We start from the raw sequence: 23,938 nt of genomic DNA, 5'->3' as shown, positions 1-23,938 counted from the left end.
GGCAGTATGTCTTGTTACTGGTAGTGTTGATGTTGATTACTTGGTTAAGATGATTTCTGCTGGGTTTCTTCACTTGACAGTTATGACCTTTTCCCTTGTTAACAAATATCTTGGGGCAGATGCTTTGAAACTAGGGAAATCCAGTTTCTCTTCAAACTTTCACCCATGATTTTAGCATGCGTTGGTGGATCTCGGTTCTGTAGCGATTATTACTACGCTATTTGCTTTATGGTGATGTTCTGTTTCTCTCTTTCCTTCAACATTTATTTATTGGAATTCTATAGCAAGACAGCTATCTTTCTCTCCCATCTATCCAGATAATTGATTATTTATATCCATGAGTATGGACTCATGGATATTTATTTGATTCTATGGGTCATAATCCAATATTAACATGCATTCACACTGTTACCTCGGGCTTCACTTTTGTCTTCCCCCTTTATTTGTCGCTTCTCTCTCCAATACTGAAAAATCTCGTTCCTGTTTTCTACAATGCATTTATTTATTTAATTCTAGTGCACACATAAAGTTCATTTCAAAATTGTTAAACTATACCCACTTACTGACTAAATTATTGCATTTACATAGTTATTTTTGTCTTCAGCCTTACAGTATCCAGTCAGGATATTATTTTCCAGTTATTTAGGTTAGTTTTATTATTCCCCACCCCTTTACTGTGGTTTTGTGATTAATTTGTAATGGAGTTAGGTTCATTTTTAATTTTTGTATTGCATTTTTGCATTGCACTTTGTTCCTCGTCCAAGCTTTAATCATTTTTTGCTTGGGGATATGTGAAAAGTATGAACCATAACTGTGATTCTAAGAGCTGGAGGTTTACAAAGTAATGTATCCCTTGTCCCTGCCACCCCACACCATTCTCCCCTCTTTCCATCCCCTTCATACCCTCTATACATAACTAGTCTCTTTACTTTCAGGTTAATCCTCCTCGCATTTCTTTTGTACAAATGAGCAGTTGCACATGTATTTTCTTATAATCACTTATTTCTTTTACAAAAGATACCATACTAGAGATACTTCTGCACTTTGATTTTTTCACTTAACAGTCTATCCTAGAAATCACTCCATATCAACTCATTAGACATCTTCCTTAATATTTTTTTCTTAAAGATTTTTTATTTATTTGACACAGAGAGACACAGCAAGAGAGGGAACATAAGCAGGGGGAGTGGGAGAGGGAGAAGCAGGCTTCCCCCGGAGCAGGGAGCCTGATGCGGGGCTCGATACCAGGACCCTGGGATCATGACCTGAGCCAAAGGCAGACGCTTAACAACTGAGCCACCCAGGCGCCCCTTTCCTTAATATTTTTAACAGCTGTTTTTTACTCTATTGTATAGTTATATGACAATATCTTCTTCATGTTCTACTTTCTTTTTTTTTTTTTAAAGGTTTTATTTATTCATTTGAGACACAGAGATACTGAGAGAGAGAGAAAGCATGAGCAGGGAGAGAGGCAGAGGGAGAGGGAGAAGCAGGCTCCTTGCTGAGCCGGGAGCCCGATGTGGGGCACGATCCCAGGACCCCGGGATCATGACCTGAGCTGAAGCCAGACGTTTAACCATCTGAGCCACCCAGGCGCCCCTTCATGTTCTACTTTCTGTAGGAGAAAGGCATGCCAGTTAACAGGCTAAGGAGGTTTAATATTAACAAGACATGACAGGAGAAAGCTTAAAAAAAATTCAAAATGGAGCAAGACTGGGCAAAGTTGGTAGATGTAGCTACTGTATTTGTACCAATCCAAGTGGAACAAAGCAGAGGTAATAATGATTTACTAGTTTAACATTATTAGAGATGTCTTTGTACATGTCTGTGACTTTTCACACCTTAGCATGACGATTAAGAGCAATGTCTTCCATTTTGGGTTTGGACCATCAGAAATTTTGGACTTTTTTTTTGCAAGCCGGGCCTAGGGGGAGGCCTTTAATGAGCAGTGGGAACACAACACAGCCCCGTACAAAAGCATCAAACTCAGCTCTAAAGGAAAACACAAGAAAACACACCAGACTTGCCTGGAGAAGGGGCTGCCTTTCAGTTGGCTGAGGGAGGGGGAAGAATGTTCCCAGGGCCTTCGGAGGGCAGTGGGGGCCTCAGAATCGGGGGCATGGGAGTTGGGGGATGTACCCCAGGATTTGAGGGGTGAACTCCAGGAGGCTGGGGGTGGACCCCCAAGAGCTGGAGGAGGGACCCCAGGAGCCGATGGGTGGACCCCAGGAGGTGGAGGGTGGACCCCAGGAGGCTGGGGGTGGATCCCTGGGGCTGGTGGGTGGACCCCAGGGGCCTGGGGATGAATTGCAGGAGCTGGAGGGTGCACTCCCGGGGCCTGGGGGTGAACTGCAGGAGCTGGTGAATGTACCCCTGGAGCCTGGGGGTGAACCCCAGCAGATGGGGGAGGATGGACACCCGGAGCAGGTGGGTGGGCCCCTGGGGCTGGAGGGTGGACGCCCGGAGTCGGTGGGTGGACCCCAGATGTTGGTGGGTGGACCACCGGTGCCGGGGGGTGAACCCCAGGAGCTGGGGGGTGGACTCCTGGTGCTGGGGGGTGGACCCCAGATGTTGGGGGGTGGACCTCTGGTGCCGGGGGGTGGACACCGGGTGCTGGGGGTGGGGGGCAGCTGGGAAGGGCCCGGAGGCCCTGAGGGTGCAGGCCCACTGGGCGGCATGGGTGGCAGAGGCAGGCCTCCCGGTGGTGGTGGGGGCAAAGACTCTGGCAGAGGCAGCCGGGAGGGGCAGACCATTCGTGGGGGGGGGGGGGCGGGGGTCTCTTCACCCCAGGAGGCCCAGCAGGGAGGCTCGGTGGGGCTGGTGGCTTCTCTATCTTGAAGTGAAACTGCAGGAAAAACTGCTTGGTTTCCCGATTCCAGTGAGTCCAGAACTTGCCTTCGGCCTTATCGATTTCCCTGCTTGGCACCTTGAAGGCGATGGTCTCATAGGGCTCGGCAGCCATGAGCAGGTACTGCCGGCACGGGTCAGGAGGCTCGATCATCTGCTCATAGGTAGACATGGAGCGGTGGCAGGGCATGATGCCCTCGGTGACCTCAGGGTAGTCAATCTGGAGGAGGAGGCTCTGCTGGCCCATCTCCGTGTCCCTCTGCTTGGTCGGCCAAGCTTCACAAACTTCTTTACCTCCACTGTGACCTTTTCTGGTGCCGGTTCGGCAGGGGCCTCCTTGGCCTCCTTGGCGGCTCGCCGGGTCAAGTTGGTCTGATGCTTCTGCCCTTGGGTATGTGCCAGGTAGCTCCCCTCACTGTTGTGCAGGGTCAGACACAGCTTGCACTCGTACGAGCCCAGAGGATTCTTCTTGAAATATGGGTCCTTGTTGATGTCGATGGTCTCCAGGGCCCGCTGCCAGAGGCGCTCCCTGTGGTCTCGGCTGCTCTCCGAGGAGGAGGCCACGCCTCCACTCCCGGTCTTATCCCCCAGGGCGATGCTGGAAGTCCATGGTGAGGGCGTTGGGGGCTTTACCACACTGGTAAAGAGACCCCGTGCACCTGCTCACTCCACGCCTGCCGCTGCCACCAGAAATTTTGGACTTTTATGATTTACTAGTGGTGTGAATTTCAGCAAGTTAATATCCTCATGCCTCAGTTTCTCTTATCTGTAGAATAGGAATAGTAAGAACGACCACCTTCCAGGGTTACAGTTAAACCGTGGGAAACAGTACAGTATATAGGAACATGGTAAGCCAAAAACTGGGAATGATAATCATTACTGTGTTGCTAATTGCTCTTATATGTTATACTGATTTATACTCTAAGCAGAAGTTTTTGATGGTTTGGTTTATATACACAACTGATAACACTAGGTGTTTTTTAGATATTAATAGCTGTTTTTATGGCAAGGGAGGGCAAGAAGGAATGGGGAGGGAGAGAGGGAAAGAGAGAGAGGGACTACATAAAAAAATGAAATTATCCCTCATGCTACTAGCAGAGAAAATCTGTTAATGCCTCCAGATAATTTTCTATGCTTATGCACATAGTGTCTTTTGAGAAAGATATATATACATATTTTAACCAAACTGTATCCTATTCCATATACCTGTGTTGTTCACCATTTAAAATTTTATTGTGAATATTTTTTCTGTGGTATTATGCTTCCTAATGGAAGTTTTAACCAGATCATTTGGTCATTTTAGTCTAAGGTCTGATCAATCAAATGTGAAACAAAAGGGAATAAGCAGAGAGACAAACTAACTGAAAAAAGCTCAGTAAATTTAGATGTCTGAAGTACCCGGGTCCTCAATTCAACCAAGTATATACTTTTGTAAATGTGACTTTGCCAGATACTTCCTATAAAAGATATAGTTAAATCCAAGGAATCAATCCCTTGTTTTTAAAACTTTGTGATGGGGGCACCTGGGTGGCTCAGTTGTTAAGCATCTGCCTTCGGCTCAGGTCAGGATTCCAGGGTCCTGGGATCGAGTCCTGCATCAGGCTCCCTGCTCAGTGGGAAGCCTGCTTCTCCTCTTCATCTCCCCCTGCCTGTGTTCCCTCTCTCGCTGTGTCTCTCTCTGTCACATAAATAAATAAAATCTTTAAAAACAAAACAAAACAAAAAACCCCCAAAACTTTGTGGTGTTCATTTTAGTGGTATTATAAAGTGAAACTAACCTTAACTTCAAGCCCATCCATGTCTTTGATCTAAAAAGCTTGACAGAAACCTCAAAGCTTCCAATAAGGCTGCAGGTCTGAAAGAAGCACTTCCATCATGACTGTAGTTTTTAAAAGTTGTAAGTAAAGTTTCAGAGTTTTGAGGAAGAATTATTGAGGTAAAAAAATCTTTCCTCCCCTAAAGTCTCCTCTGCTGTATTCCTGTTAATGACTGAGCCACCCAGGCACCCCCATCTAAAGATATTCTTAACTCCAACTCTTAGCTCTCAAAACCACCATGAAGTAGGAGGAATGGTGGCAGGTATACTATTTTTTTTCCATATGAAATATAAGCCTGTAGTATGTATTTTGATTTGAGTACTCTTTGCACGTTTTAAAAGAGGGTCTACTCAGTGGTACAAGGAAGAAAATAATTTTTAAAAATTTTATTAGCTACTCCAAGTGTAGATCTAACCCTTTGCTGAGCTTAGACTGAAACTGCTTCATAAGAATATAAGAAATGCTGCAATGGAGCAGAGGAAAGTCCCCTTTAATGTATTATTTTGTCACTTGAAGACTCTAGAGGGGAAGAAAGGAGGTAAGATATCAAGAAGAACGCTTCTAGGACCATCTGTCAGGTTCCAGACTTCTTTAAGAATAGGCAGAGTACTTGACTGTATGACACTAAATGATAATAATTGTAACTATGGATTACTAAATGCTTACCGTGTGTCAGATCTGTGCTGAGTGCCTCACACATACCATTTCATCTAATATATATTCATGACAGGAGGCAGGTGTTAATGTATCTCCATTTTATAGATGAGGACCCTGAGTCTTGGAGAAGTGAAATAACCTTGTCAAAGTCACATGGCTATAAAGTTAGTATACCACTTGCTAAGATTTCATCTAGGTTGGTTGGACTCTTTATTACTTCAGTGCTACCTACGATTGAGTCTTGTGGGTCTCAGTGATTCCCTAGGCCATGCTTCTCTTAGGATCAGCACAGCCTTTGCTCACTGGTCCAGAGGTGAGCAGCAGTGGGCTCTGGCCTTAGGCTTGGCCCCACTGAGAACCCTGAGTATCTCCAACACCTTCCCCATGGGGTCACGTTTTGGATGGTGAATGGCACTTTGGGGCTAGAGGGAATGAAATCCAGCAGAGATAAGTGGAAAAAGCAGTAGACACATATTAACCTCCTCCTTCTCATTCCATTCCGAATCAATTGTTCCTCTATGTCATTAGCTGGGTCTTCTTGTCTCCTCTTCATTAGGAGCATGCTCTTTGTCAAAAGGAAGGATAACTGTGTCCTTTACCTGTTTTGGTCTTTTATTGGCTCATTCCTCACCTCCCTAGGCAAGAGTCAGCTTCTTTCCTTGGCATTATCTATTCTTGCCTATTTCTTCTTTCATGTCTCCTGACATTCCCAACCTTCATCCTAGGTTCAAGCTTATCAGCTGCTTACAGTTCCCAAACGTGTGTGTGTGTATGTATATTTGGGTGTGTGTGTGTGTGTGTGTGTGGGTGGGTGTGGGTGTATGCATGTATGTGTTTGTGGTGTGTGTGTATGTGTGGTGTGTGTAAGTGTGTATGTTTTAAATGCCTGTGCATGTGCTATTTTCTCTGCTCTATCCTCCTCTGCTCTGTATGCCTAAATTCCTTATTTTTCAAAATGCAGCTCAGTTGTCTCTTTCTCCATGAAACATTACATGTCTCTTCAGAGAGAGATATTCTTTCCTCTGAGTTCTCAAAGCATCCCACAAACACCTTTGCTTTACGATGTGTGACTGATTCCTTCATCCTTCACTTCCACCAGGCTGTGAACTCCATGAGGGCGATGAGTTTGTCTTAGGATTCCTCGGGTCCCTACTGCCTAGCATAGCATCTAGTTAGTGTTCAATAAATCTTGTGTGAATGGATTACTGGATGGACCAGGAATTAGAAACCATAAAATTAGAACTCATACTGCCCGCAGAGATTTTGTATGGCATTTGGTAAATTATAAGATCTTTCAGGGCCTTAGTTTCCTTATCTATGAGGTGAAGATGTTGACCATAAGGACCAACATCTCTTCCTTGGAGAACATTTGTAATATAGCCAATTTAACAGTGAAGAATAAAGGAGCTTTTGATGGCATCCACTTTTCAGCCTGCTTTTGGCTAAAATCTTCATCTCAGTCCAAGTTTTTCAAATGACTGATTTGGACTGAGAGAAAGCACACCAAAATCTATGGAGACTAAAGAGGAATGAAAAGGTTACTTTTATGATCTGAAGGCCTTGGGGCTTGTTTCACTGTCTCAGGATCATGGAATGTTCAAATTGGGAGAAACCTAAGAGGTAAGTCACCCAACATCCTTATGTGAAAGGAAAGGAAAAAGAGAGGAAGGAGAAGGGAAAGGGGCAGGGAGAGGGAAAGGAAAGAAAACCTAGAGTTCAAATACCTTGCCCAAAGTCATAGCAAGAGTTTGTAGTGTAATGTATCCTCCCGATTCTCAGGTTTATACCCTTCTGCCACACCAATCACTTGATCTATGTAACTACATCAAGATGCAGAATAATATTGTCTGCTAAGATGTGCTCTGTGTTGCAGTTGACTCAGTTTGGAGCAGACTTAATGACATGATTTCTCTTTATATTCATTTTGGCTAGACTCTACTGCCAAATGCAGCACATGTTTATCAACAATCTGTTGTTTTCTGTCTTTTCTTCAGCATCAGTTAGAGAAACCTGATGAAGGGTAAATGAAGGCACATGACACACCATGCTGGGAGATATGCTACAAGATTCCACTTGAGACTAGATTGGTGGGGCTCCAGCTTCATGGAAGATGAAGCCATCTTCTAAATAAGAAACTGGATAATTTGTTGGCAAAATAAAACAAGTTCTGATGTTAGACCCTAATGATGACATTAATAATAGAAGCTTGGAGTTGTTACATGTTATGTCTAGGTGTGAATCATCAGGTCATTTTTATTAGGATGGATGGACCTTTTTTCCACTCTTAAAAATCTCATATATGGTGAAAGCATGTATTAGCTATTAAGGCATGCCAAAATCACTCCAAAACTCAGTGGCTTAAAACAATAAACATTTATTATTGTTCATGAGTTCATGGGTCAACTAGATATTTCTTCTGGTCTCAGGCTTCTGTAGTCACTGTGAGTCTGGTGGGCAGATTTCTGATTTTGACTTGGTGCTCTTATATGTTTGGGGGATTAACTATCTCTGGACAGGTGTAGAATAGTTTCATCTGGGATAGCTAGACTCTCCTCCACCTTGGCACATCATCATTTCCTTTGCATTCTATTGGCCAAAGTGAGTAACAAGGTCAATCAGAGTCAGGTGGAGACCTCAAAGTTACAGGAAAAAGGCTGTGGATGGAGACATGTCATAATTGGGACATCAATGCAATCAATATACTAGAACATATTCATACATATGTGAACAGCACAAAATTAGGTGGAGTAAAATGGAAAAATTCCCTCTTGACCCTCTTTTTCCATTCTACTTTTTCCCCAGGGTTAACACTATGAAAAATTCTCTGTATTCTGGGGTGCCTGGGTGGCTCAGTCATTGGGTGTCTGCCTTCAGCTCAGGTCATGATCCCAGGGTCCTGGGATTGAGCCCCACATCGGGCTCCCTGCTTGGCGGGAGGCCTGCTTCTCCCTCTCCCACTCCCCCTGCTTGTGTTCCTGCTCTCGCTGTGTCTCTCTCTGTCAAATAAATAAATAAAATCTTAAAAAAAATTCTATTCTTCCAGGCTTGTATGTATGTATATATAATATATACACAGTATATATTATAGTATATAATAGATACATATATAATATATAATAGATACATAGTATATACATAGTATAATATATATACTATATATAATATAGTATATATACATACATACACCTATAGTGTGTGTGCATATATGCAAATAAACACATAGTGCATATATTCACATATATATCCTATACAAAATAATTAGTAGTAAAACATTTTTTATGTAATTTACTTGTTTGTCATAAGCTTGATTATGTTTTAGGGGTATATATCCTCCCTTAACAATATCTATAGCCCTGAATAGACTTTATGATAGACTTTTATTTAAAAGTTAATTGTAAGATACTTGAAAAATACAGAAAACACAGAAAGAGAAAAAGAAAAACCTATAAACCCATCTCCCTGACTGAGCAATATAAATGTTTGCAAGATAATTGCATCAGATTTTTTCTCATAAAGGGAAAGAAATAAAATACTCCAAATAGAATATATCAACATTTACTTATTGATTCCTCCTTATTTATGAACATTTTGGTTGCCGGTTTTTCACTGTTGCAAACGTTTCTACAGGGAACATCCTAGTTGCATCTCCCCGTATATGTATCAGAGTCTCTCTGGGGTGAACAGCTAGGTGTGCACTTGCTGGCTTTCAGGGCATGTGCATCTTCCTTTGTACTAGATGTTGTCAGTTTGTTCCCTGAAGGGTTGGTGCCAAGTTCCTTTTCCATCAGCAGTGTATTAAAGTTTTCCCCTATCTTAACCTACAATTGGTATAAGGCTTTTTAATATTTGTCATCATGATAGATATGAAATATCATGTTATTAGTCATTTTACCTTTTTTTAAAAATTTTTTTATTGTTATGTTAATCACCATATATTACATCATTAGTTTTTGGTGCAGTGTTCCATGATTCATTGTTTGTTCATAACACCCAGTGCTCCATGCAGAACGTGCCCTCCTCAATACCCATCACCAGGCTAACCCATCCCCCTACCCCCCTCCCCTCTAGAACCCTCAGTTTGTTTTTCAGAGTCCATCATCTCTCATGGTTCGTCTCCCCCTCTGACATACTCCCCTTTTCTTCCTCTCCTGTTATCTTCTTCTTTTTCTTTTTTCTTAAAATATGTTGTGTTATTTTGATTATTATTGAAGTTGAGCCAATTCCAAATACTTATTGGAACCTGGGGTCTTATTTTGGTGAAATACCAGCATGTATCTCTTGCTAATTTTTCCTTAGGATTGTTTGGCTTTTTCTTATTGATTTTTGTAAGTCCTTTATATATTCTTGATATTCTCTGTATTTTATGTACATTCATTTATCCTCTTTTAGTCTGTGGTTTGTCTTTTAGCTTTGTTTATGTTATCCTTTGGGTATCAAGGTCATAAAAAGTTTGGCTAATTTTTTTTTCTATTTCCTGGAACAGTTTGAATTTAAGGTGGTAATGGCAACTATCACTTCTGAATTTCTTTTATATTGTTTTAACATCTTTAATAATTTAAGTCTATTTAGAGTAGAAACTAAACTTTACTTCAGCATCCCTGGGCAGAGGTGGAATTTTTCCTGTCTTTTCCTCAAGGCTTGGGAAGACCTGGTGGGCCAGGTGCTCTGTTCTAATTCCCCACTGGGTTGACATCCAAGGCCAGGACTCTATGCCTGACCTTTAGTACCCATATACACAAATAATATACTTTTGGATGTCCCAGCCACGGCTCTAGGTCACATCCCTGACTTTGACCTCCCTATTTGGTTATGATTCCTGAGAATCTTATATCTTTCCTTCAATTTCAGATGATGTTATCATATTTATTTTGGTTATGTTTTATACAACTTTCCATGTGTTTGTCATCAGAAGAAGGTCCGTGTCAGCTTACTCTATTATGTTGCTGGGTGTTCGTGATTCTGATGGGGACTATTAGTGTCTCATGCATACAATGTTAACTTAAGGACCTCAGTTTTATTTGCATGCTAGTAGTATTTAGCCCAGGAAGGTTGAAGAAACTGAGCTATCTGGAAAGATACAGAAAGCAGGAATGTACCTTTTCAGCTTAGACGTTGAATATTTAAACTTTTGTCAAACTCACCAGTGAAATGAGCCCCTTAGAGAGAAAAGTGCCTTCCTTAGACAAGGGAAAAGCTCTTTTGGCAAGTATTTGACAAATGTCTAAATCAATCCATATATGGTTGTAAATTTGTCAATCTATTTACTCTTTATTGAGCTCATAGCCGACTCACCCTCCCTTGTAGCTCTTCTGCGAACATGACTCTGAAAGCCTAATTTTAGCTGCCCCACCACCTTCTATATAGAGACCTCAACTAGAGAGGGAAAAAGTGAGTAAGATTTCACCTTGGATTACCCCAAGAGCTATTCCACCCTGTTAATTAAAGTGAAATGGAGCCTGGGGCAATGATTTAATGTATTTGAGATGGGGAAGACTGCAAAGGCCCAAACATCCAACAACTTTGGGGTAAAATGATCTGTAAACCTTGTGCCAGACTTTGACCAATAGCTGTACAATTCTGATCTTAGCCTTACAGCAGGGATCTAAGATTTGAGTACCTTTTACTTCCTTGCCTCCCATCAGTACCACCACACCCGTCTATCTAAGATCGGCTGCGGTCACTTCTCTGTGCCAGTGCCCACAAGACCAGGCCCTTGCCCTGTGTCCCACAGCCCCCTGGCTGCCTGCTCTAGAAGCAGAGACAGAGGAGCACCTGACTCTGAGTTCTCAGCACTTGTTAAGACTTTACTTTTGACCATTCTTTCTGAGTGATTGTGAGTGGTCTGTTATCTGGATTCCTGAAAACTTGATGACCTTGACCACTAGTATTTGTCAGTTTCTTCAGAAGTTTTCTGACCATTTAAATGTTCGAGCTCCAGGATTCCTATGCACATGGCACTCTGAGAATCTCTCAAATCCTGTTACTTAAATCGAGGTCCAAGGACCCAGCAGCCCTGATATCACTTGTGAGTTTACTACCAATGCAGAACCGCAGATCCCTCCCCAGACCTACTGAATCAGAAGCTGAATTTTAATGAGATCCAAAGTGTGTCAAATGCACTGTTTCAACTGACTGAATTTCAGTTCAGTACTGGGTTATCATTACCTACAAGGGTCCTTTTTTCAAAATATGTACCCTGAAAAATGATGGGGATAGCCCCCTTCACCTGCCCAATGAGTGTACTCTCTGATGATCAGTGCTCATGAGTCTGTGTTCCTGATGGAAGCATGGTTCCCACTTGGTTGGGTGTATTAGAGAAAGAAACAGAAGTGAGAACTAATGAGTCTTATCTTCACTGAGCATGCCTCTGACCTTGACCACAACCTGTTCTGAATTTAACAATGTTTGATTGTACCTCCCAACCCTGATTGTCATAGGAGCTTGAACTAGAATATTCACATACTCATCATGGTCCACACCCTTCCCCTCCTTCCTCCCACCACAGTGGGTGAGCCACAGCACAGACCAAGGCATTTGGCTTATGGTCATGGAGCAGAGCAAATGTCCACCTGCGTCAGATCCAGGACCTTGGCCTTATTTGCACTGACCTACAAACTAAGCTTGTCACTGCGATGTTCCTCATCAGGTAATGAGTGCTTAAGCACCTACTGCTTCCAATTAAAGTGAACTATTGGCAATATGGTCTCAGCCCTCAAGCGACTTTCACAGTCTGAAATGGGAAAATGATATAAGGAAAGAAGGAGAAAAGACATGCAGAATGAAAAAAATAAATAAATAAAAGCATATAGGCCTGCATGGTTATCTTGACCACATGGTAACGACTTCATTATCAAGAAATTTTGGATTTTTAAAAATAGGCACATTCTCAATACAGTAGTGATGGACCTCCATGCTGTTATCTTTAGCTGGGAATGTGGGTGTTTGGAGATTTGTTTGCTCATGTAATCAAGCTATCCAGAGAGTAGTTTTCTAACTTAAAAACTTTAAATTTAAATTTTAAATTTTAAACTTCTCAATTTCACTACCTAGAAAACAATTCATGAGGTTAACAGGCTTTACTAATTCTCTCAAAGTCATACTCCAACCCAGATGAGGAAAAGTATTGCAGAAAGAGGGGCGCCTGAGTGGCTCAGTCATTAAGCGTCTGCCTTCGGCTCAGGTTATGATCCCAGGGTCCTGGGATCGAGCCCCACATCGGGCTCCCTGTTCAGCAGGAAGCCTGCTTCTCCCTCTCCCACTCCCCCTGCTTGTGTTCCTGCTCTCGCTCTCTGTCAAATAAATAAATAAAATCTTTAAAAAAAAAAGTATTGCAGAAAGATATGACAAAGTGCATTATAACTGTAAATCAAATTTCAGTTTTTAAAGAAAGGGAAGATTTTCACCTACCCTATATATATATATTTTTTTTTTTAAGATTTTTTTTATTTGACAGAGAGAGATAGTGAGAGCAGGAACACAGGCAGGGGAAGTGGGAGAGGAAGAAGCGGGCCTCCTGCTGAGCAGGGAGCTGATGCAGGGCTCGATCCCAGGACCCTGGGATCATGACCTGAGCCAAAGGCAGACACTTAACGACTGAGCTACCCAGGTGCCCCTATCCTATATATTTTTGAAGAATTCATCTGTGTCCTATCTGATGTAAGTGGAGAGGAACTTAACAACAGAGATTTTTTTTTAAAAGAAATGTTTCTAGGTAGATGTAATTTTTGTTTTTAATATTGATTATTTATAACTCAAACTTTGGAGTTTATAACTTTTGTCATCACCGTCACATTTGAATGTAACCTTGTTTGCCATACTTTACTGGAAGTAAAAATTAACTATTTAAAAAATTATGTGAACTTATTCTGCTAACAGTTCAGATTCAAATAAACATAAATTAAGGCCCTTTCTAGGAAGGGCTTTAATTTGCTTGTATTGGTTATAGCAAGACTGTTTCAGAAACTGAAGAATTAGAATTGCTCCTCGCTGTGAATTGTGCAAGACTGTTGAATCACAGATCTGTACCTCTGAAACAAATAACACATTATATGTTAAAGAAAAAAAGAAGAAGAAGATAGCAGGAGGGGAAGAATGAAGGTGGGGAAATCGGAGGGGGAGACGAACCAGTAGAGATAATGGACTCTGAAAAACAAACTGAGGGTTCTAGAGGGGAGGGGCGTGGGGGGATGGGTTAGCCTGGTGATGGGTATTAAAGAGGGCACGTTCTGCGTGGAGCCCTGGGTGTTATGCACAAACAATGAATCATGGAACACTACATCCAAAACGAATGATGTGTAATGTATGGTGATTAACATAACAATAAAAATTGAAAACAAGAATTGCTTCTGCTCGCATTGAGAGATCCACTGGATCTCTATTGTGTGTCCTTTGGTCCAGTGTTTCCTGAGCATGTGGTGAAGACAGTGCAGGTCCTTGGGAAGGCTCCCTGGGTGAATCGGGCAAGGAGACTGTTCTCAAAGGGCTTGTGAGTGAGGAGGGGAGACAAAACATGATGTGAACCATTTCAACACATGGTTGGAAATAACTGTCATGAGAGATATAAGGAAAGGTGCTGTGGCTTTTCAGAGAAGGAAACAAGAATGAGGGAGTGAGGGAAAGCTCAGTGGAGTGGGGACAAGTGGACCTGGTTTGGACAGATAGGTAGAATTTGAACACGGGTCACATTCCTGTATAAAGACCTGCTGTGGAGATGGTGAACTAAAACGTGTAAAACTCTGTGCCTCATTATCATTGCCTTTGTTTCAAGGTAGATGCAAACAGATAGCCTGAAAACTGGCCAAGCAAGCAAATAATGATATACAAAGCCCCCTTTCAATCACATAATCTGCAATGATTACACAGTGGGCACTGGCTCTAGCCTGGGCTCTTAGCCGGGACAACCAGCCAAGCAGCAAGCAATCCAATTGGACAGAGTCGAAAACATCCTCAAAGGAAGAGAGAGGAAAAGAAGAAGGAGGAGGAAGAGGAGAAAAAGAAGATGACCCCAAATGACAATCACAGAAGACAGCTAAGACTTAACAAGGGGGATATTACAGCATAGCCAGAAGTCCTAGAGTAAGGCTTTGCCTACATGAGGTCACCCAGTAGAACACTTTAATTGAAGTTCTTCTTTAATTTCTGTTTTGATTTACAGAGGATCAAGGGGTCTTGTCTGTGACAACAAAGACAATGGATCCTGGTCTTAGTTCTGCCACCACTAAGCAGTGTGACCTGGGTTCATATATGCCCCTGGGACCTGAATGAAGAAGGGCAGCAGTATTGACCGTTTCATGAAGTGCCCACCACATGCAGCCAAGATGGTTCTAGGGACTATTGCAATAGGGAATTGAAGCAGATGAACTGTGAAACCACTCAGCAAGCAGCTCCACAGCTGAGAAAAATCAGCTTAGAAAACTGGGTCAGGCTGGGTGGTGACTATAATCAGAAACCTGCAAGAGGAATCACTATAAACATGTTTCCCTGGGCAAGATTGATTGTTTTAAAATAAAGATGAAACAATGGATGAAAAGAAGCAATGCCAAATATCTTCCATCCTTATGGAAATGGGATGAGGAATTGGAATTATAGGGGGGAAAGTGAGGAAAGTTTCTATTTTAATCCAGAAAAGGAAAGTCTCATTTTCTCTTCAAACATGTTTTTAAATTTCAGGTTCATTGCCATGAATGAGTGAAGGAGAAAGGGCCCCACTCCACTCTGGATGTTGGGTTAACCCATGACACTAATTGTCCCAGTTGGCGTTCTGAAAGCTAAGAGGGCATTTTCTTTGCAAACTTAATTTTAGTGTTGTGAAATGGTTATGTCTTGGAGGATGCTGGGTGACCCAAACTTGATGGAGATTGGGAGAGAACATGCTTGGGTGGTCAGGGTGACCCATTAACATGATAATATCACAAAGTGTGTGCCCTATAATCAGTGGGTCTCAAACTCATGTGAGGGTGTCATTGTTTTATCATATGGAAAGTATTTTACTATTTTGTGTAACAATAAGTGTGCCAATAATAAAGTTTGCATTGTCCATTATCTGAATGCTTCCTATGTGCTAGGCATTGTAGTGAGCATCTTATGTGTATTATCTCATTTAATACTCATAGCAATCCGTGAGGCAGAAATTATTGTCTCCATGTTACAGATGAAGAAACCTAGTCTCAAAGATGTCTGAAGACTTGCTCAATATCACACAAGTAGGAAGAAAGAGTTCAAAACCCTGATGTTCCTTCTTTAGGTGAGTGCAAGCATAGAGAAATGAGAGTTTGCTCCTCACACCTAGAAGCTGTGTTAAAGAAAACTCGTGAACCTGACTTTTTATCAGCATATTTATTTTAAATACATTTCCTGATTGAGTTTCTGCTTTTCCTTGAAACCTAAGGCACTAAACATTTTGTGGCTTGCCACCTTGAAAAAGAAATCAATTTTTTTCTGGCTTCTAATTGTGACCTTTACACAATCAGGTGGTGATTAATTTAGACAGTATTTATTGCAATCTTACTATAAATTGGGCAATGCCATAAGTGCTTTGTGCATTGTTTCATTTAATCCACAGGAAACTGAGACACAGGCAGCTGAGGCTTGGCGAGTCTAGGTTAGAGTTCAAGGTCAGAGAGCTAGCAATTGGAGATTTAGGATGCATAACTGGCAGGTCTGTCTTCAGGATCAGACCTCTTAACCACAAAGGTTTACTGCCTTTTTACTATGTGATTTTCCTTTCTGATATTTGGTGCCAAATATTGGGGCATGTGACCATTCACTTTTCAAGTAAGTTACCTTTTTTTAATGGGATTTCTTCTTGAATAGATCAAGTGGCTTTCTATTATTACCTCTAACCCATTGAAATAAAAGATAAATAACTTAATTTTATAATTCCTTTTATTTCTGTAGGGAGAGCATTGTCAAACTGAATATGGTTTCACTTACATGGATTTTGTTGTGCTCTGATGAAGGTTACTCGATTTCAGTACACTCCCTACTTCACTGCCAGATATTTTCAGTTTTGTTTTGGCAATACTCCGTGTCTAGATAGCAACTTTATATTAGGATACAGGCTGAGCTACTACAACAAAGAGACCCCAAATATAGACAAGATCGGAGTTTATTTTGTTTTCACTTAATGGTCTCCAAGTAGGCAGGTAGTCCAGGATTGGTCAGCATGTCTGCTCTGCAATATCCATTAGAGACCTGGGTAGTTCTATTTGTTACTCCGCCTTGTCCCAAGGGGTTGCCTTCAGCTACAACACTGAAGCCGGCACACACCATTAGTCCATATTCCTAACTGCAAGAGATGGGAGAGCGGGACACAAAGTGGAGGTAAACAATGTCCTTATGGAAACATAAACAGGAGTTACAGGATCCTTCCCAGTTACGACTCATTGGCTAAAAACTTTGTCCTATAGCCACACACACGTAGATGCGAAGGAGGCTGGGGAGGGAAGGATGGGGTGATAGTTTCTAACAGGGCAGCTGCTGTTTTTTTCTGGATTTTTTTTTAAGCATTCTGCTTTTTGACTACAAATATGTAATATGCATAAAACGAAATATACTTTTTAAAAATTTCAACTTTAGGGATGCCTGGGTGGCTCAGTCGGTAAAGCATCTGACTCTTGGTTTCGGCTCTGGTCATGGTTTCAGGGTCATGAGATTGAGCCCTGAGTCCAGCTCCATGCTCAGTGTGGAGTCTGCTTGAGATTCTCTGATGCTCCCTCTGCCCCTCCCCCTGCTCTCTCTTGCTCTCTCAAAATAAATAAATAAAATCTTTAAAATTTTTTTCACCTTTATTGAGGTATAATCAACATATAAAATTATAAGATATTTAAAGTGTACATAGTGGTCATTTTATATACATATATGTTTTATATATATTTTATATATTACATACACACACACATTATAAAAGGATTCCTCCCATCTGGTTAATTAGTACATCCATCACCTCATATATTTATCTTTTTAAAAAATTTTTCAGTGAGAGCATTTAAGTTCTACTCTCTTAGCAAATTTCAATTATACAGTACAGTGTTATCAACTGTATAAAATAAAATACACTTTAAGACTCTGTTTTGGTGCCGCTGGCCGGAATTAAAGTTCTCCTCCTTTAAAATATGAGATGAATTGAGATTTCCTTTATGTTTTAAATGCCTGCCTCCAGGATACATAAAAATGGGAGAGGATTTGGAAACCTGGGGCTAAGGAGGTTAGGAACAAGATTCCCCTAAATAAAACTCAGGGGATTCTACAATGAGCAGGACAAGGAAAGAGTGGATCCTGGAGAGTCAGAGAGTCTCTACCACAGTCCTGCTGAATAATTATGAAATGAGAATAAAACGTGGCCAGACTCCTGGCATGCTCTTAAATACTTTCTCCTTCATGAGGAACCTATCCATCATGGAAAATGATAAGAAAGATTAGTGTCTTCCTGGTCTTGTTGCTCATTCAGCTTTCTCACTGTGTTTTTACAGATATAATGTGAATTGAGTGTTAAGAAAAAATACCATAGGACAAAAGATCAACTTTTTTTAAAATTTAAATTCAAGTTAGTTAACATATAGTGTGTTATTCATTTCAGGGTAGAGTTTGGTGATTCATCAGTTGCATATAACACCCAGTGCTCATTACATCAACTGTTTTAAGTACAAAGATGTACTTGAGTTCCTTCAGCCAGCCACACTGTAATTCCACCACTGAAACTTACTCATGTGTCTGGAAAGGTGTGGTCATGACTGTAGCAGCATGATTTAGATGTGTCTCTGTGTGTGTGTGTTATTTTTTAAAAAATATTTATTTATTTGAGCGAGAGAGAGCATGATCCTGGGGTAGGGGCAGAGGGAGAAAGAGAAAAGCAGGGTCCCCACTGAACACAGAGCCTGACATGGGCTCGACGCGGGACTCGTTCCCAGGACCCCGAGACCATGACCTGAGCCAAAGGCAGTTGTTGAACTGACTGAGCCACCCAGGTGCCTCGATTTTTCATCTTAATGCTGACTTTGTTGCAGGAGTAATTCAGACTTGGTAGTAGTCATGTATGCTCTAAAGCAACCATGCTTATATTCTGTTACATGAAGATGTAAAAATAACAACCTGGGTGGCCAGCTTACTCAGTCTGAATCTCTGTTGCCCCTGAAAACACTGAACTTGTAGACAAAACTGCTTTCTAAGTTTGTATTGGGGAGCAAGATTTATTTCAGCTGAGAGGAAAAGTAAAACATAGAAGAGTCATAATACCTAGAAAGTGAGTACGTTGGAAAACGTAGATTGGAAGTGACACACATGTATTGTTTGCTGATATGGTAATTCCATCTGGACACCTGTAAGCAATTTCCTCTTTATCCTGATTGAATTCTGTTTTCCTCCCCTACACACACAATTGTCAAAATTCATTTCTGAATCTGTATGAGTGTGCATGTGTGTGTCTTTGCTTTGCCCTCCATTCACTGAGTCAACGAGTAGCTGTAGTTCTGATGCTCTGACTCTTGTCCCACCTAAACCTTGCATTGTTCTCTTCTCCATTCCCACATCACATCTTCTTGGCTCTGAAGGTATACATTGCCAGTGTTTTGTCACTCTTAGTTGCTGTCTTGCTGCTTGGGTAATGAGGATTCCTATTCCAGTGTGTCTGGGTTTCCCAGATTCCCTTGCTCTTGAGCAGGGTTGGGTCTCTGCTAGATTGTGAACTTTGCCTTTAAGACCTCTCTTCCTTTCCCTTTTCTTTCTCAGTCTTTCCCAGTGAGGTGTCCCTCTTCAGCACAAACTCCTGTGTAGCTTAAGATGATCCACCACAAGCATAATGCTTCTTTGTAGTTTTATGTTTTGTTTTTAACAGGCATGCAAATCTTGCATTCTATGGCACAATTTATCCATTTGTTTAAGTAAACAAATAATTTAAATTACTACCAGTTAAAACATTTGTCTCTCTCTTCCTCAAATCTTCAAGGAAACTTAATTTGCAGGTAGATAAGCCATGTTTATCCCATGGATTTGCACAGTCTTTTGGCACATGGCTCCAAACCTCCATGGAGTCAAAAAGTATTCCAGTTTGAAGAACACAGAATTTCATCGTCAGAGAAATTAAGCTCTAATTGTGGGATTTGAGTTGAGGGATATATTTTTTCATTATGCCTTATTTCATTTTTTATTTTTTCAGCTTTACTGAGGTATAATTGACAAAAATTATGTGTAAAATTAAAAAATGAAAACTATATATTTAAGGTGTACAACTTGATGTTTTGATATACATACATATACATCATGAAATAGTTACCACAATCAAGCTAATTAACATATCTATTGCCTCACATAGTTACCATTTTCTTTTCCTTTCTTTCTTTCTCTTTTCTTCTTTTTTTTTTTTTGTGGTGAGAACACTTGAAATCTACCCTCCTAGCAAATTTCAAGTGTACAGTACAGTATTAGCTATAGTCACATTGCTGTACATTAGATCTCCAGAACTTATTTTGTATAACTGAAACTTTGTACCCTTTGACCAACATTTTCCCGTTTCATCCTATCCCCAGCCCCTGGCAACCACCATTCTACCCTCTGTTTTTATGCGTTTGACTACTTTAGGTTCCATACATTAGTGAGATCATGCAGGATTTGTCTTTCTGTGACTGGCTTATATAACTTAATGTGATGTTCTCCAGGTTCATCCATGTATTCACAAATGGCAGGATTTCTTCCTTTTATAAGGTTGAATAATATTCCATTGCATATGTGTGTGTGTATCTATATTCATCCACTGATGGATATTTAGAGTGCTTCCATATCTTGGCTATTGTGAAGGCCAAGGCTCTCTTAGAAGCCTATGAATCATACAGAAAAGTTGACACATAGATCCAGTCCAACCAGTTCTTGTCTCTTTCCATGTCTTGTTTGGTCCATTGAAGTGTGATTGCCTCCTTCCTGACTCTAACTACAGGCACAAGGGACCTGAGATTTCTATACCTGACCCTCAAGAATAACCTCATATTATTTAGTGGTCTGTTGACTTTAATATCTCCAGTCAATTGAAGATATATTTTATTTATTTACCTTTCAAATTTTTTGGTATTGCTACTTTCTCTGGCCTAGAAATTACTGGCATGTTCATTTTTAACTCAACGGTTTAACCTCTGTGTATACCATTATCAAAATCAATTTTAAAAAGTCACAAGCATGCTGTGGAGACCCATCACTGAACAATTTTTATGAATGATTTAGAGCAGGGCTAAATAATTACATCTTGTGGCCCAAAGACCCTCAGTTTATTAGTTAGAGGGATTGAACATTTCTTTGCCTTTCTTAACATATACTAGAGTTATGATTTTTTTTATACATATATAATGTAAAATCATTTGATAGCATAGTTGAGAACTCTGGGGGATTTTGCCTCCACCTACATTTCTCTAAATTTGGCTTCTCAAGTATTGGGAAAGTGCCTGGGTAAGTGTTAAGTATGATCATCACACAAAGGGAATAATGTCTTGCCCCTAGTACTTGAGAACAAGGGGACAGAATGAACATGTATTGATATATATATATATATATATATATATATATATATATATATATATATATATATATCAAGGACTTGAGTAACAAAGGCTAGAATGACTTTTTTATTCATTTATTCCACATATATTCACTAGCAACTCCTACATTCCAAACACTGTGCAGGGTCCCAGAGAAGTAGTAGTGGATAAAATAGATAAAATAAACAAGGTCCCTCCTCTCATAAATCCAGTGGGGGTGACTCCATTTTTATCAAAGAGTTATTACATGCCAGACATTGTTCTGCCAGCTTCACATATATTAGCTCCTCATCTTTACAATAACCATTATGAGGAATGGAATATATTTATTTACAACTACCAAGTGTTGAAACCAAAGTTGGAACCATAGCAACTATCTCCCTGGCACAGTGTCTTGGCTTCCACACTGTCCTCTCCTCTTACATAATCAGCCAGCGTGTACAGGTTTATCAACCTGTAAACCATGATAATATTAAGAAAGAAGAGTACAGAATGCTAATTGGGAGTAGTAAAGGGATGTGGATTTAGAGAAGAACACAAGAAGAACAGTTAGAAGTCACCACTTAGACGTGAACCGAAGAGAAACTGGCCAGGCAAAAGACCTTGGTGTGTTCAGCTGTGCTTTTACTACTAGAGTGATTCCCAAATCACCTCAATCCAATCATTAATCTCTATGCTCTTAACTATATTTCAGGATGCACTACAGACAGTCCCCGACTTAACAACAGTTTGATTTATGATTTTTGACTTTACAATGGTGCAAAAGCAATACACATTCAGTAGAAACCGTGCTTTGAATCTTGAATTTTGAGATTTTCCTGGGCTAGTGATATGCCCTACTCTACTCTCTCATGATACTGGGCAGCAGCAGTGAGCCACAACTCCCAGTCAGCCATGCAGTCATGAGGATAAACAGCCAGTACCCTTACAACCATTCTGTACCCATACCATTCTGTTTTTCATTTTCAGTACAGTATTCAATAAATTACATGAGATATTCAACACTTTATTATAAAACAGACTTTGTGTTAGATGATTTTGCTGTAGACTAATGTAAGCGTTCTGAGCGCTTTTAAGGTAGGCTAAGCTAAGCTACGGTATTCAGTAGGTTAGGTCTATTAAATGCATTTTTGACTAAGGATATTTTCAATATATGATGCATTTATTGAGATGTAACTTCACTGTAAGTGAGGAGGATCTGTATTTTCCTGCATTGCTCCTAGCACCTATGATTGTATACAACTTAATTGAACCCTCTACTTCCTTTCGTTTAAAAGCTTTCGAAGTCTGTCCCTTTTACAATGTTTTCTTGAGAAGAGGTAGAGAAGTACGTTTCCATTAGCTGGGAGCTAATCCATGCTGCAGCTGTACTTGGTGTCCAGCTTGGTGTCTAGGTATGATTCTGAGGGCCTCATCCTTGCAAACATGAGAGAATGGGTCTTTCTCTGAGGTCACAGAACATAGTTCCCTAGGGAAAGAATCTTGGGCTTTTCATGATCAGAATTATTCTCATCCTGGCTCTAACCCTTTTCTGGATAGAAAAAGTGTTCCCAGGGGCGCCTGGGTGGCTCAGTTGGTTAAGCGACTGCCTTCGGCTCAGGTCATGATCCTGGAGTCCCGGGATCGAGTCCCACATCCGACTCCCTGCTCAGCAGGGAGTCTGCTTCTCCCTCTGACCCTTTTCCCTCTCGTGCTCTCTATCTCTCATTCTCTCTCTCTCAAATAAATAAATAAAAAATCTTTAAAAAAAAAAGAAAAAGTGTTCCCAGATTTGTGACAGACCTCTTCATTTATTGTTTTTTGATGTTATATGACTCCAGAACCTGGACTTTTTCTTTACTTCATTTTGTAGCAAATGTAGTTTCAGTCAAACATTTGCAGGATTCATCTCTTCCTCTCCTTCTTGTCTTCCTAACCTGAATTGTATAGACTCATTTTTGATAGTCCTTTTGAATTCCTCTATGTGACCTGATAATATCCATTCTTTTCTGGACACAGGGCATTCTTATTCTTTTAATAAAATGTGTTCTAATTTTTAAGACCTATACCTCTTCAAGAAAAGCTTCTTTGATTGACTCAATTCATTAAACTTCATTATAAGTCTCTAGGCACTCTTGTATGCTATTTACATAATACACTTTGAACTCAGTAATCCACTTTTATACACATGCCTGTTATGTTCCGCAGCTAGATCATGTACTTTTCAAGTGTGAGAGCTATGCCTTTTCTTTATAATTCTTCCAGTGGGTTGACCAACTGTAAATACTGAAGACGATTTCCTAGTAACAGATTCTATATTAATTCTTTATTAGTTGTCTGTGATTTGCTCTGTGTGATACCAATCTTGACTTTAGTTTGTCAGCTAAAAATGCACCCTGGATTTGGTATTAACTAAGGACAAAACAGCTTGTTCATTGATTGACTTTCTTACCTTCCAGTCTGTGGTGTTAGCACTGAGGAGTGTTAACCTTTACATACTTTGGATTTCCACTGCTTTTGAAAGTCCAAATGCTGCAGTGAACATAACGGATTCTTAAGGAAAGATTCACAATAAATCCAAACCAGCCAAAGTAGCTGACGTACCAATGGACAAACAGAATCGTGCTTCAGAGATTCTGAGGAAAATAGAAAAATTGTTTATATCTATCTGTTGAAGATGCCAGAGAGATTCCTACATTGGGAGGGTTGACCCTAGACAACCTTGATGTTTCTTTCCAACTAAGATGCTATTTTAAAATTTAGTGGAGAAATTAAAGAAGAGAGTTAAAAGGAATGTTAGCCAAGTGAGTATAAAAATGAGGTCTTTGGAATTTGTTGTGAGGAGGCCAATAGTTATTTTCTGTTGAGTTAGATGCTAAGTGCTGTGTGATGCTTTCAAAGCAACCACGATGAATTATTAAGTATCTGTAATTTATTACACACATCAGGGAATAATGTATTGCAATGTGAGCTGATGTGACTAAACAGTGCTGGCTGAAGCATTTGTCTACATATTGCACAAGATTGTCTGAAAAGCAGTGGACTCCTTAATAGCTCAGATTGTTGCAGGAGACTGTGTTTCCTTTCTTATGAGTTTTTCAATTTCAAACTGGAAAATGA

General features: G+C 40.5%; 1 protein-coding gene and 1 pseudogene across 5 annotated transcripts in view; one reads left to right on the top strand and one right to left on the bottom strand.

Moving 5' to 3' along the window:
• Positions 1 to 23,938, top strand: part of GRM8 (glutamate metabotropic receptor 8) — a 759,285-nt gene that overhangs the window by 292,038 nt on the left and 443,309 nt on the right. The window lies entirely within an intron of this gene.
• On the bottom strand, positions 2,047 to 3,457 carry LOC113911380 (annotated as a pseudogene).

The sequence above is a fragment of the Zalophus californianus genome, chromosome 12, assembly GCF_009762305.2.
Source record: "Zalophus californianus isolate mZalCal1 chromosome 12, mZalCal1.pri.v2, whole genome shotgun sequence".
Taxonomy (NCBI): Eukaryota; Metazoa; Chordata; class Mammalia; order Carnivora; family Otariidae; genus Zalophus; species Zalophus californianus.
This window is presented reverse-complemented; position numbering and strand designations above follow the sequence as displayed.